At 33.6% G+C, this 16,628-nt stretch overlaps 1 pseudogene; it reads left to right on the top strand.

Annotated features, from left to right (window-relative positions):
- Nucleotides 1-1,351: 1,351 nt before the first annotated feature.
- On the top strand, nucleotides 1,352-8,501 carry LOC127093878 (amino acid permease 1-like; annotated as a pseudogene).
- The last annotated feature ends 8,127 nt before the right edge of the window (nucleotides 8,502-16,628 follow it).

Here is a 16,628-nt window from a genome sequence, read left to right as displayed (position 1 = left end):
TGTTGCTTATCCTGTAGATATATCAAGCCTCATCAAGGAGAAGATTTAAGATTCCATGAAGTGCTAAATTTAAATATAATGTAGTGAGGAACTTGAAGCTTCAAAGTTGTGAAATAGAGGAAGTGTAAAATCTCGCTCGGTCTGTTGTACACTTATCATAGTGTTTGATTGACCTGAGTATTATAAAATCGTAGAGTAACTCATAAGTTACTAAGGAAACTCTCACACACTCACAAAATGTTTTGAAGACCCTACCTCTGTGATAAAATCACCCAAAAATGTTTTTCGCATATAGCTAATTGATTACAAGTCCAAATAATCAATTATGAGTGAAAATCAAATTGGATAATTAATTATCCTTTATGCTTAAATGATTATCTTACCTCATAATCGACTATTAAGGTTTCTAGTTGATCGGTAATGACACAATTGAAAAATTTCCGATGTTGAACTATATAAACGATTATTGGATACACATAATCTTTTATGAGAATTATGAAGTCCATGGATCATTTTCATTTTCGAGATACATTTTCTCCTATATAAGAAGGGTGCCTCATCACTATTCCACACACCTGCATTTGATTTTAAACCACTCTCTCTTATTTTGACCTCTCTTTTATTTATTTATTTTCTTTCACTAAAAGTTTCCTTAATGCCTTTGTGAGTGAAATAATTTTTTGAGGATTTAGTCGTACTAGTGATCAACTATTTTACCAAGAGTGAAGTTCTCCTAAAGTCTCTTTTGGTTGGTTGTGGAGGTTGTCCTACAAAACCTCGGTTTGGTTTCAGAGATTAGCTGGTTAAAATATCGTTTTTGGTTTGTGGGATTAGTTTGTGAAAAGTTCCACTTTTTGGTTTGAAGGATAATCCTTATAAAATCTCTCAGTAGATTATAATAAGGTTAGGTTGTTTTTAGGGGAGATGATTAGGTCACGAAATTGACCAAACCTATTTAGATCCTAGTGAAATCTCTCTCTCTCTCTCTCTCTCTCTCTCTCTCTCTCTCTCTCTCTCTCTCTCTCTCTCTCTCTCCTTTCAGTCATTTACTTTCCATTTCATTTATTTTCTTCCATTTTCCACTGGTATCTAATTTTTTTCATCTATACTAACACATATTGCTATTTTAGTAATTAATATTAAAGTTATCGTGAATTCACAATTTATCCCGCCCTCTTTAGTGCTTGGAGTTACTTGTTCAACAAGTGGCATCAGAGTTTAACTCATATTAAAGACTAATCAATCAAGGAGAAAGGAAATGACTTTAGGTAATTCACTTAAAAAACCTCCGTCCTTTAATGACAAAAGGCTATATTTTTGGAAATAGGAGGTGATAATCTTCCTTGAGGAGATGGGTAGTGGTATTTGGAAGATTGTGAAAGAAATTCATTTTGTTCCCATAAATGATGTTAATGGTGTTGTTGTGAAATACACAACTGAATATGATTGCACCAAAAATGAGAAAGACAAGGTGCAACATAGTTCGAAAGCTAAAATGATCATCATCGTCAATCTTGGTCTTGTTGAATTTTTACGTGTTTTTCACTACGACAATGTAAGAGAAATATGGGGTATCCTCTAATTTAACCATGAAAGTACTGCTGAGGTAAAGAGGTTGAGGTTGTACACATTGACTCATGAGTATGAGTGCTTCAGAATGTAACTTGAAGAGGTCATTTATGACATGCAAAAATGATTAATTTATATCGTAAATCACATGTGAATTCTATGGAATACTTTTCAAAAAGAGGACTTGGTTGTAAAAGTTATTAGATACTTAAACCATAGTTGGAAACCTAAATTCACTAAAAAATTGAATTTAAGAACTTTTCATCCATGGGCTGGCTACTTTACTTGAAAAATTGTTGGAACATAAAATGGAGTTGAAGAGACTTACTGATGACGAAGAAGTTGACAAGAAGAATAGGAAAAGTCTTGCACTAGAAGTTATAAAGACTAAATATATGAAATTAGAAGATGAATATAATGTAAGAAAAATTAATGAAGACATGGAACTCTTGTTTTGAAAATTCCTAAAGTACGAGAAATAATCTTCAAAGCTTAAGAAGCAAAGTAAAGGAATATATTCATTCATTCATACATGCCATCAATGCGGAAATAAATGTCCCATAAGACTTGTTCAGGACTGGAAAAGGCCCAATGAACCAAGGCCTAATATGTAAGAACAAGATTTGGTTCTGCATCTAGCCTTATGTTTTGATGATAGCAATTCATAGACTCTTAGGGAACAATTTTGTGTCCTGATCCATTTGTTTAGTGTGAAAATACTAGATTCAAGTTCTAACTATGAATGAATGACATGAGATGTCATCAGATTTTGAACCTAGTGCATTCTAACTCTGAGATACGTGGCTCTGGATTATGTACTTCAACGCTTCTGACTCTACGCTCATCCAAAGCTTTACAACTTTGATGTTTCTGACGCTGATTTGCTCTGAAGCCCTACTCTCTCAATAACTTTGAATTGTGTCATTAGACTATGAAGACCAGATTCTGATGAACTGGACCAAGATTCTGAAGTTTCCCTCAACCAGTTTTAAATTGTGTCACTAGAAAGCATTTTTCGAGAATTAGTTGGTAACCTTGTGGAAAATGTCAGAACACTAGTTTTGAGGTTTGAGAACATCTTAACTTTCATAAAAAAAATTATAAGCACCTTATATAGATATAAATAATTAGTGAGAGATTTAAATATTTATGTATTGAATTCTAGAGTGAGGATCATTATGGGTTGACATAACAAGAAAGATTCTAAGAATGGTTCATCTGAAAAAAATTATGGTTTATTTTTTATGATCTTTTTCACAAATTTTATAAATCTTTATTAATAATGATCATATATTTTCTATCTCTGACATATTTATATCTTTTTTGACAAAATTGTGCAAACAACATCAATGCTTTTTCTTTACTTTATTTCTGGTGTTTTTGGTTTGCTTCATTCTTAATTGAATATTTATTGTTTGGTTTTGTTGTCATTGTTATTTATTTAATATTTTTGTCAATTTTATTAATAAAATGTATGTGTGATAGCTTATCAGACTTAATTTTTCTTTTGAATTTTAATAATAAGATAATAGTGTGCCTCAGAATGTGTTACTAGTCATAAAAACTGTATAATAATATTAATTTTTTTATCTAGAACGTTGCAGGAAATGTGTTAACTGCTACAACACACATAATAACAGTGGTAATTGGGGCATGGGTGTTGGTTTTGGCATGGGCCATGGCTCAATTAGGATGGATAATTGGTATAGTCAGTGTATTGCTCTTTGCATATATCTCTCTTTTCACTTATAATCTTATAGTCGATTGCTATAGGTTTTCAGACCCAATTAATAGAAAAAGAAATTATACTTACATGCAAGTCGTTAAAGTCTACTTAGGTATATTTTTATACTCTTTTCTTGTATAATAATGTAATAATGGAAATTAAATCTCCAAATTATACATACATTCTGGACCTATTTCAATTTACTTTAGTTTTATACTTTTATTTGACAATAGGTGGAACTATGCATGTGATTTGTGGAATAGTTTTGTATTCAAAGCTAGCTGGAATTACCGTTGGTTACACAAAAACTTCATCCACAAGTTTGGCGTATGTTATTACTTTAAAAACTTACTTGAGACTTTATTTAACTAACTATGTGCATTTTTAGGTTATTAAGTTACTAAACTATATATTAGTTATGTATACAAAAAGTTTTAAATTTAAAATTGATTTGTATTTTTCTTTCGTGTGATTTATGACTAAAATGTAATATATTTCAGAGCATCAGGGAAATCTTTTTTCCTCCATAGAAAAGGAAAACAAGTTGATTGCACAAGTTCTTATAATCCATGTATGATTGGTTTTGGGACATTGCAGCTTTTCTTGTCTCAAATTACAATCTTTCACGCATTGACACGGCTCTCAACAATTGTTGCTTGCACTTCTTTTGGCTATGTATTAATTGCAATTAGTTTTTGTCTTTCTGTACTTATTTCAGGTACTCTTAATCATTAATTTATCTAAAATAGTTTCTTTTGATAATAATGTAGTTTGTTGTTCACTTTTTTGTTTAATATATATTACATGGTTTTGAAATTTCAATCTTCAACAGACTTAATGGTATATTTGATTGAAGACGATCCAAATTTATAATATTGTGACTAATAACAAAGATATTTTGGCTATAGGAAAAGGTGCACCAACCAGTATATTCGGAACAAAAATAGGACCAGAACTATCTGCGACAGATAAAATTTGGAGGTCTTGCAATTCGTTGGGAAACATAACACTTGCTTGCAATTACGCCATGGTTATTTACGATATAATGGTACAAAGTCAATATTTACTTATTTCTTGTCATTACATATTTAAGTTTGAGAAAAAAACTATATATAGATGGGTCTAATACAATAATTATTAACACTTGGGGGATTAGAATCTGAGACCTATAGAGGACCACACTCTTGGGTCTCAGTTCTTCTCAAAAGGCCCTTAGAGTTTTAGTGATTGTCCTTGAATTTTATTATTTCATTATTTTTTTAAGGATACACTAAGGTCACCTCCATGAGAAAGTAAACAAATGAAAAAGACTAATTTAACAGGACTCTCAACAATGACAATAATATTCCTACTACGTAGTTGCCTTGACTATGCTGCTTTTGGTGATAAAATGTCAGGAAATATTTTTGGTGGATTTTATGAACCTGTAGCGGTAAATTCATGACCATCAAACTATGGATAAGTTTAACGTCAATAAAATCAAAGTCACCACCGCGCTTTTATTGTTTCCAAAGGAAAATGGAAAAGTACGAACAAAACCCAAAGATAAGAAGTTTTCAAATCAAAATTATTAAATGTCAGAGATTATAGGTAAGGGGGTTGGTTACACAGAGGGAAGGTGTTAGCACTCAAAGTGTCTTAGGTACTCCTAGGGAGCCCTTTTTTATGTGTGTATGTGTTTTTGATATAAAAGATGTTTGAGAAAAATAGAGTGTGAGGATGAGAAAAGAATTCATTGATTATATTTTTGTGTTTGACAAGACCTTCAGACTTGTGCCTACGTACCAACATAAAAATGAGGGATCAAAACCTCGTAGTTCATGATAACAATTTCAAAATGAATAGATTTTATCAATCCCCAAAATCCAATGATTTTAACTCAACAAAAGTCAAATCAACCTTGACTAAGGCCCAAACAAATAGTCAAACATCACAAGTCAATGAAAATGGCTCAACATAATTTTATACAATTAATCAATTAAAAATCAAATTAAAAATGTATTTAAATTACATTAAATTTGGTCAAAACCTAAAATCTCTTCAAAACACCAAATAAATGGCCAAGAGATTTATCCTAGGTCAAAGAACCTTAGACAAAAAATTTCATGATTTTTGAAAAGTCAGAAGTATTTTTAAACAATTAAAAATATGCACAAAAATATTTAATTCATGAAAAATATCAAAATGAATATAAAAAATATTTTTAATTTAGAAAATGAAAAAGGAAAATATTAAAAGATTTTTGGTGAAAGTCCCATATTTATTGGATTAAAAATGAAATTAATATGAATTAAACAAAATAAATGGATTAAACAGAAAATCAGAAGAAAAAAATTCAAAAAAATAAGGGCCATCAGATCTCCCTCATTAATTGAGGTGGCAGATCTGATGGCCAAGCGCATCATGTCCATGGTGTTCTAAAATCAGCGTGTTGCAACATTGGTAATTAAAACCAAAGGTCAAGATTAAAACAATTTAAACAAATCTGATGGTTGAGAGGCGTGAAAACACACCGTCGGAGCTAGGGCTTCGGTCTTCTTCTCTAGTGAACCTCATCGGACTGGTACACCATCAACCATCACCAAAATAAAAAAAACAAGGACATGGATTCAAAGAAAAATGCTCAGGAGCTTGAATCTGGCATCAATTTTCTCCAATTCCAAGTATATAAAAAGATACAGGGATTTGAATTTTGAGGATCATGAAGTGAGTTGCCTCAATTTGACCTTAAAGCAAATCAATCTTGTTGCCTACATTGGTAGGACTTCAGACAACCAAAAATCATAAATAATAGTGAAGTTTTGAGAGAGAATCGAAGAGATGAAGTTTCTGAAAAATTACCTTCGAGTTGCTTCAAGTTCACTTGATCTTGATCTGGATTTGCTTGCTTTCTCTTCCTCTTGCTTGCAGAAGCCAATTGAGATGAAAAGGGAAGTGAATTTCTGGAGTTTGAACTTCCAAACAGAAGATGAAATTCAAGCTTGATTTCAAAAGAAAACTTTAGAAATTCTATGGAATGGAGGGTTTGGATTGGTCTGGAAAAGCTTGGGCAAGGTATTGATGAAGTTCTGATTACAATGCACTCCTATTTATAGCCAATGCAATTGATTTCCACACACTTTCTTTCAAATGTTCAAAAATAGCAAGTTTCTTCATGAGCTAGCATGGGCGTGCACAAAGTCCAAACAATCATTTGCAAAGGTCCAAAATCATGCATAGGTCATGCTGAAAGTGTTGCATTAAGCCATGCAATGTTGAATTAAATTGGATCATGAAATTCTTCCAAATGGTACCACACATTGCATCCATGCGCAAGTCCTTCAATTTTGATCCAAATGAGATGATCTTGGAATTTTTGAAAAGGTTAGATCAAGGGGAACAACTTTCATGTTGAACACTTTTCCATTTTAATCTTGGATAATGGTGAATTTTAAGGTGGAAGTTTGGAAAATCAAACATATTTGAAAATTTTCTAAGTACCAAGTCAAATGTTCACTTGTTCCACCTTGAATAGTTTTTGCTATGGAATTCAAATGGAAAGAGTTACTTCATCAAAGTTGTATCTATTTCAAACCTATTAAATTTGGTCACCAATTTGACCTCATATGGATTTGGCAAGAATGAGTTATGCATTTTAGAAGTTGAGGAAAATCACTTATTCAATGGTAATGGCCCAAAAGGACCTATAATGTTTCCTCTTGGCACATGCATTTTCAAGTTGATTTTGAACTTCATACAAAAATACAAGTTGAAGTAGACATCTTTAATTTGATCATGGAATTTGAATGACTTTCATATCATAAGAATTGAGCAAGTTATGGTCTTGAAAAGTTTACCTCCTAACTAGAGCTCAGACAAAATGACCTATAATCTTTCACCATAAAAATTGACTTTCCAAACAAAAATAGCTCTTGACTTAAACATGAAAGTTGTTTGGAATGTAATTTTAAGTAACTTTTCTCTTGGAAGCATTTTCATATGACAAACATTGTAGGAGATAGGGTCTAGGGAATCCCAGTTTTGACTAGTTGACTTTCTTTGGTCAACCACCATGAACCATCTTGCTAGCTTGACATTCTCTTGATTTTTGGGACTAATGGATGATCATATAGGCATAATATGATTTAATATGAAGTATCCCTTGAAATATTTGATCAAATGTTGATGAAACTTGTTGAAGAAGTCACACAAGATACCCAGATGAATTAGGGTTTCTAAGGCTAACAAACTTCAAACTCTTGATGAATACTTGATCAAAATGATATGTGAAGACCATGGATATCCAAATATGATTTCTAAAGCTAATATTAACCATTTCTTGATTGGTCTCCTTGCATTGAGGGTCTTAACCCTAGATGTGAGCTTGATGAAGCATAGGCGAGCATACACACTACCTACAAAAGCTACAAATTATACATTGACATATTTTTGGTATTTTGGTTAGTAAATAATGAAAGACAAAGTATGTTACAATCAAAATGTACTTGGCGATCTATCCCAATGAAAACCCAATGAGTGAGGGGTAAGGAGGATGCTAAGGTGTGATCCCAAAGCTAATGCATATGATGAGATAACATGAGGGATCTTAGGGTCAAAATTGGGATCTTACAGAACTGTTTTGATTAGTTGAAATGAGAGATATATGTAAAATTATCCACATGATTGGAGCATATCATGTTTGACAATTACTATTTTAATTTAATAATTGAAAATATTTATGTCTGAATTGTTCTTGTATATTATTTTGTTTATAATTAAATGTATATGTGTATAATATAATGTCATCTTTGAGGTGATGGCTCAACCTTTTATTCATATCATTGAAATAGGTGCTAACACTACATGGCCTAATTCAAATTTCATAAACAAGGATTACCCGATTAACATGTGCAACATAACAATCAATATGAACTTGTTTAGGCTAATTTGGAGGACAATATTTGTGATAATAGCAACAACTCTTGCCATGGCAATGTCATTTTTCAATGAAGTTATTTCACTTCTCGAAGCACTTGGATTTGGACCCTTAGTTGTTTTCTTCCCTGTACAAATGCATATTGCTCAAAAGAGTATAAAAGTACTATCATTGAAATGGTGCACGCTTCAACTTTTGAATTGTTTTTGTTTATTTGTCTCTCTTATTGCTATAGTAGCTTCGGTTCATCAAATTAGCCAAAATCTACACAAATTCAAGATTTTTGCTTAGAAACCTTAGCATATTTGTAAAAGAGAAATGAATGAAACTGAACTATGTTGTTTTTCCTTTTCCGTCTCTTGTATTCTTATGATTTTTCATGCACTAACAATAATTTTTTGTCACATATTTGTCAATAGTTTTTATTCGAACATCTAATCTAGTTCAAATGACATTGATTTCACAACCAAAAGATTAAAAAAAATTGTTCATGCTCTTTGATCAAAATTTAAATTTAAATCAACATTTAAATTAAGGGTGACAAACAGGTATGTCCGTCCCGAAAAAAATGGAGCGGGGCGGGACGATCATAGTTGAGGATGTGAGCCTAAAACTTAGATTCATCCCGCAAAAAAGTGAGGGCGGGGTGGGGAAAGACCGCTATATCATAATAATGATGTTTTCTCAACAGATATCGACGATACAATCTTTCCACATTAAGAATAGAGAGTGACGCTATAATGGTCCAGAAGGTTCAAATCATGCCGCTTATAAAGGACTATTGTGTTATTCTCTACAAAATTCCAAAAATTCCCATTTTTTCTATTGTCCTACCTATTTCTATTTTCCTATGATATACTTATTTATTCTCTCCCAACTAAATTTACTTTAGTCTAATTACAAAAACATTAAAATATGATAAATTAAAAATGCAAATAAAGATTAAAAAATCTTGATTTTGATGGGTTGCCTCTCATCCAACGCTCATCCAATGTCATTAGGTTGATATCCATGTTAAGGAGGATAAATTATATTATGTCTTTCATCAATCTTATTATTTTCACTATCTCAATTTCTCGCCATTCTTCAATCTTTGGTGTTAGTGGATAGATAGGTTTTAGCGAGTGTAGAGGAATTTGATTTGACTTATTTTTTAGTTTCTTTGTCATTGAGAACCAAACCTTTTGAAGTTCGAGGATATACTCCTATTACATGGTCTTTGCACAAGTTATGATACAAGTCTTTCCTTCTATTAGAGGATAAAAGTCTTCAACTTACTTTTGTATCGCCTTTTGCTTAGTTGGGGGAGGCAGTTCTTCTTCATCTTTGTGTACTTTCTACATCTTCTCATTATTCTCATTTTGAATTATCCTCCAAAAATTACAAGCCTTCATACACTTTATTTATCATATTTTCTTTCCAAAATTTGAGTCTAAACTCCCCAACTTATATATCAGTGTTTGCCATGGCAGTACACAAGAATGACAATCTAAGATGATATGAAATTCACATTCTTCTTCAATAAAGACAACTACAAAATTAATTAGGGTATATGAATGTTCCAACTTTCACTCATACTTTCTCCATTATCTAATGAGGAACTATGGAAGATTTATTTAGTAATGTTAATGTCATATTTGTGGACCTTGCTTTTCCTCATAATTTTCTCATCATAGAGAGAGACATAAAACTAATGCTTTCCTCCAAAACACATATTGCTTTAGATTGTTTAATTGGATTATGGTGCGAGGTATGTTAAAAACACATAGATATGGTTGCTTTGGTGGAAGCTTTCATAGAATGATTGCATTATATCTTTTAAACAATTTTACTTTTTCACTATTCGGGAATAGCCTATTCTTCGTTAGGAGTTCTTTAAATATTTTTGTATATGCAAGAATCTACTGAAGTTCCTCTAACAATGATATGGTTACATTTAAATTGTTGAACGATGTGATAAAATTCATATATTTCTCTTCTTCAAGATCTTTCTTCTGAATAGGTGGGTATGGTAATGACTATAATTTCTTTCTCTTTATTTTTCTCTCTTAAGTTCATACTTTTTCTCCACTCTAACCATTTCCAACTTAAATCACTTTTTTTATTTTTGTCTTCACAATCACTCTCTACTTCGTTCTTTTTGGATGACGATCTTCTATCATGCTTAGGTTTTAAAATCTTAACAAACGTATTCCTTTTAACACTCAAAGAAACTAAACATAAATTCAGAAATTAAAAGGAAATTGGAAAAAGTGAGGGTCATCAGATCTCCCTCATTAATTGAGGGGCAGATCTGATGGCTATAAGCATGCATTCCACCAACACTCCAGTCAACGCGTGCCCACACGTGGTAATTTAAACCAAAGGATGATATTAGATCCTTGGACTAAGATCAAATGGATGAGATGAAGCCAACTCACAACTAGAGACCTAGCTCCGGTCATCTTCTTCGGTGATGACCACCGGACTGGTCCAACCTCAACTTCATGAAAAATGAAAAAACAAGGACACTATTTTGAAGAGAAAATGCTCAGGAGTTCGAATTTGACCTCAATTTTCTCCAATTCCAAGTATATAAAAAGAGACAGGGATTTGAATTTTGAGGAACATGAACTGAGTTTCTTCGATTTGACCTCAAAGCAACTAAATCTTCTTACCTATATTGGTAGGACTTTAGCCGGCCAAAAATCACAAAGAATAATGAAGAATTGAGGGAGAACCGAAGAGATGAAAATTCTAAAAAATTACCTTCGAGGGAGCTTCAACCTTGCTTTAGCTTGATCCCAATTGTGTTTGGCTTTATTTCAGAAGCTTATAGGAAGTATTTAAGATAAGAAAATGGCTTGGACTCTTGAAGTTTTAATCTCAAAATAGAATGAGATTTGAAGCTCGATTTTCAAATGAAAACCTTAAAGATTATCCTTTAATGATGATGGTTTGGATTGCAGATTCAAAGCTTGGGCACGAAGTCCTCAATTCTGAGCATGAAGGGTTGTATTTATAGGCATTCCAATTCATTTCCACACACTTTCAAATTTTGCCAATTTTAGTAATTCTCATTGCATGCTTGCATAGGCATGTGATAGGCCCATCAAGTGATGTATTTAGGTCCAAAATGGCTTGAGAGTCATGCTAAAATCATGTCATGTGGCCATGCATTTGAGTTTGAAATGTGAAGGTGAAAATCATCCAATTGGTCCCTTGAAAAGAACCCCTACGCAAGTCCTTCATTCTTTGGCCAAATTAGGTGATCTTGGACTTTTTGGAAAGGTGAGATCAAGGGGAACAACTTTCATGTTTAACACTTTTCCATTTGAAGCTTGGATAATGAGGAATTTTGAGGTGGAAGTTTGGAAAATCAAACATGTTTGAAAATTTTCTAAGTACCAAGTCAAATGTTCACTTCTTCCACCTTGAATAACCTTTTCTATGGGCTTCCAATGGAAAGAGTTCCTTCATCAAAGTTGTAGCTCTTTCAAATCTTTTTAATTTGGTCACAAATTTGACCTCATTTGGATTTATCATGAAGGAGTTATGCATTTTAGAAGTGGAGGAAAATCCCTTGTTCAATGGTAATGGCCCAAAATGACCTATAATGTTTCCTCTTGGCACATGCATTTTCAAGTTGAATTTGAACTTCTTACAAACATAAAAAATGAAAATGACATATTTAATTTGATCATGCAAAACAAAATGACATATAATCTTTCACCATAAAAAATGACTTTCCAAGCAAAACTAGATCTTGACTTAAACATGAAAGTTGTTTGGAATGTAATTATGAGTAACTTTTCTCTTGTAATGATTTTCATATGACAAACATTGTAGGAGATAGGGTCTAAGGAACCCCAGTTTTGACTAGTTGACTTTCTCTGCTCAACCACCATGAACCAACTTGCTAACTTGATATTCTCTTGATATTTGGGACTCATGGAGGATTATATATGTGTAATATGAAGTATACCTTGAAATATTTGATCAAATATTGAAGAAACTTGTTATGGAAGTCACACAAGATACCCAGATGAATTAGGGTTTCCAAGGCAAACAAGCTTCAAACTCTTGATGATTTCTTGATCAAAATGATATGTGAAGATCATGGGGACCCATACATGATGTACAGAGTCAATGTAAACCATATCTTGATTAGTCTCCTTGTATTGAGGGTCTTAAACCTGAAATATGAGCTTGATGGAGCATGGGTGAACTCACACACTACCTACAAAAGCAACAAACTATACATGGACATATTTTTGGTATTTTGGTTAGTAAATAATGAAAAACAAAGTATGATACAATCAAATGTGCTTGGTGACCTCTCCCAATGCAAACCCAATGAATGAGGGATAAGGATGATGCCAAGGTGTGATCCCAATGCCAATGCATATGATGAGATAACATGAGGGATCTTAGGGTAAAAATCGGGGTCTTACAATCGAGATTGCCCTAATTTTTGCCAAAGTTGCCTATTTGGATATTAAACTTAGCGGGATTTTGTTTGAAGGGTTGTGATTGCCAAGTCATTGGTCATTGAACAACAATCGTCATATCTTGTGAATTTTGCATTGTTCCTTCGACACTTCAGGATGTGTGTGAAGAATGGTGTGTATTTGATTCATAGATAAGATGTTTCATCTTGTAATTCGAATGCATAGTTAGATAAACTGAACACTACTATGCCCCGAGTTAAGCGTAAGGATTTTCTAGGCTCGAAGTGTTTAACCAGGGATTAACTCCTTATCTCTCTAGTTGTGGGGGATTTGAAACAATTCCTATACATCATCAGCATGGTTTTATCCGAAAGTATGTCGTTAGCAATTATGGGTGTTTTGTTTTCGTCATTCTCCCTCCAATCTTTTCTAAAGTAATAGTATGATAAGAAAGTGAAGTGGAGAAGTATGTGTTTTGTGTTTTGCAATAAATGAGAAAAGATCAGTGAATACGAAAAGACTAATTCAAAACATGCATAATCCTTTCATTAATAAGACCAAATACCAATAACAATCTTAAAGCAAACAATACTTAGACAAACAAGAACAAAATACAAGAATGCAAAATGGTAATATGGCTTAATGATTTCCTTCTTTGGGGAAATGAGCTTTCCTTTCTTGATTTGATATCGAACTTAGCTTTCTTAGATTTTGAGTTTGTTCTACTTGTTCAGGCCGATATGATGCTTATATTCGGCAACCCCCTCAAGGGAATTCACTGACAACCCTACATAAACTGGCATGGGGTTTGTTGCAACATTTGGGCTAATTAGCATGAAGAAGATTTCCTTACAGTCAATTAACTCTTGAACTTTGTGTTTCAAAACCTTATAATTCTCCATTGTGTGCCTTGGGGCACTCGCAGTGAGTATTGGCATCATAGCCTGGTGGATAAGGGGGAATTACAGGTGTTAACTCTTTCAAGGTAACTGATCCACCTTTTAGAAGATAAGGAAGGATCTGGCTATATGGTATGGGCAGAGGATCAAAATTTCTTTATGGCCTCCTTATCCTATTTGGTTAGGTTGACGCTATTGTGGAATGCGTTATTGTTGATTTTGGTGTTGTTGTTGATACCATTATGGTTAATATGAATGTTGTGGTTGGTAAGTCGGATGTTGATATGGTTGTTGATGGTAAGCCAGATGTTGATATGGTTTATGCTTCTTAAGTGCATGTTGATATCATGTGGGCGTAATGGCAACAACTTGATGGTAAGGTACGATAACATATGGCTGAGCTATATTTCCCCTTCCTCCCATTATGGTATTGGTCTGACCTTCTGGATTTTACGGGAAATTAGAGTATGGTTTCTTCCCTCCACTTGAGGCAATGGCAACATATGAAAGGTTACCCTTCTTCACTTGACTCTCAATTCATTTGCCAACAGAAACAACCTCGGAGAATGGTGGAAAGTTGGATCCTACCATCTTATCCATATATTGGGTATGAAGAGTCCCCATAAACATGTCAATCAGTTCCTTATCAAGAAGAGGAGGTTGGACACAAGTTGCAAGCTCTCTCCACTGCTAGGCATATTCCTTAAATGACTCATTACTGCGTTGAGTCATGTCTTGCAGCTAAGTGTGATTGGGCGTCAGGTCAGTGTTGTATTGATAATGCCTGAGAAAGGCTTCTACAAGGTCTCTCATGACCAGACTTATCCTCTCTCCAATTGTATATACCACTCCAAGGATTCCCCACGGAGGCTATCCTGAAAATAATGAATCAAAAGTTGATAATTATTGATTTGGGTTGCCATCTTGCGATAATAAGCTCTGAGTTGAGTTCTCGGATAGCTGATCCTTTTGTACTTGTAAAAATCTGGAACTTTAAATTTCGGGGGAAGCACCAGTCCTGTCACTAGGCACATATCAATATCATTCAAGTCGGGAAGAGTGTGAACCTTCAAAGACTTGATTTTCTCTTCCAAAGCATGCCTTGTAGGTTATGGCATGAAGAAATCATCATATTGATCTTCATCATCAGTCACAGATCCATGTCGAGCAGATGCGGTAGAATGTTCAAGGGGGTCTACATTGACCACCAATACAAGAATATGGATATGGCCTCCTTCCGGACAAACAAAACTACCATCGAGGTTAGTTACTCCAGAAATGTTAAGCGACGACAAACCAAACTGAGCAACAACTCTTTTGGCTTCAGCATTAGTTTCAACGTCCTTTTCCTTATGGGTTAAAGCTAGCATCGTCTCAAGCAAACGATCCATCTTCGCCTACATAGAGTCGATGTCTGTTCTCAGTGTAACCTGGTTGGCCTCAACTTGTTCGAACGTTATTTTGTAGTTGCGGTGCGTCTCGTACTGGTGTCGAGTAGTCAGTTTTTTTGAATGAAATGGTTGAATGTGTATAAGTTTTTGGTTTTTATTTTGGAAAATGATATTCATGCATGCCAATGAAATGAGAATGCATGATTTTTTTTAATGTGAATACAAAATGCAATGCAATGCTCAGGATCATTGGTATAAGCAAGTTCATAGGTTGGTCATTCCAATAGGTACCTCAGATTAACAGAACCCCACAGTTAGGCTCTACAGTTGGTAGGTTCCTATAGTCATGGACCCCTCTTGAGAATATTATCGTCATGAAGAAGGCTCGTTGAATAATAATACCCTTAAAATGATCTCGTCTAGGTGAGGTCTTCGTATTGTTCCAACACGGAAGGCTTCTTGTGGTCCAATACTACACAACTGTCGAATCCGAGATTCTAAAAAGGTTCTCAGAGTCATATATTGAGGTTGGAAATATTACCATATAAGACAACAATACGTACAAGGGATCTCATCTGATTGAGGCTCTCGTATCAACCCAACGAGTCTGAGGTCTCGTAGGTTCATACTACATAACCACCATAGATTGAACAGATTACAAGGTCCCTAGAGTCACCGATCCAACTTGAAAATATTATCGTTGTGACGAAGGCTCGTCGGATAATAACATCTCTGAGAGAATCTACTTTAGGCAGGGTCTTTGTATCGTCCCAACAAGGAAGGCTCCTTGTGGTCCTCTAATACACAACCATCATCTTATTCCTATGGTTTTTCTCAGACTCAGGTAAAGAGCCTATCTTACAGAGTACCAATAATCAGAGATCCCCCAATAGAATCATGAGAACCAACACCAAATAAGATAACAACAATACAATGAGATAAAGGAAAGAAATTAGAGGAAAATAAGTAAACAAATCTAATATTCATTGCAAATCGAACTAAGTTAAGATTGACTATCTCTTGCATGGAGCAAAATATCCCCAACAGAGTCATCAGATGTCGCATCTCAAAAAATACGATCCTTTGTGATGGTCGCGGTAAAAATGATTCCAACAGAGTCGCCACTGAACTTTATTTATTTCAATAAAGGAAAGAGAAAATATCGATAAAATTCTTTAAAAATTAAATTGGTCGTCGCAACCAAATTCAGGGTTCGGGAGTCGATTACGCAAGGAGAAGATATCACTCTCCTTGATCGTTTTAACAGTTTAGCAAATTTTCAAATATAGTTCTTCTCTCTTCTTTCTTTTCTCTCTTCTTTCTTCTTCTTAAAACCCTAATTATTCTATCTATTCCAACGAGTCTAATTTATAAATTATATTCTATTATAATTATTCAAAACTTATAGATTCTTTTATAATTCTACACTTAAGTATTTTTCCAACGTGTGAATGAAAAGATGCTGAATTTTTAAAAAGTATAAGTATTGCACATTCCATCATATCATATAATTATTAGAAGAAAAATAAATTGTGTCTATACTTGTAAATTTATAATATTTAATCAATATACTATTTTATTTTGAATTTTTAAGGAAGAGTCATATGCAACGTTGATAAGACTTTGCACTTGATCCAGAACTCTTTTAGTATTTATTAATTTAATTCAATATTTGTGACAGTATACTTGTAAGTGCAT

The sequence above is a fragment of the Lathyrus oleraceus genome, chromosome 6, assembly GCF_024323335.1.
Source record: "Lathyrus oleraceus cultivar Zhongwan6 chromosome 6, CAAS_Psat_ZW6_1.0, whole genome shotgun sequence".
In the NCBI taxonomy this organism is placed as follows: domain Eukaryota; kingdom Viridiplantae; phylum Streptophyta; class Magnoliopsida; order Fabales; family Fabaceae; genus Lathyrus; species Lathyrus oleraceus.
This window is presented reverse-complemented; position numbering and strand designations above follow the sequence as displayed.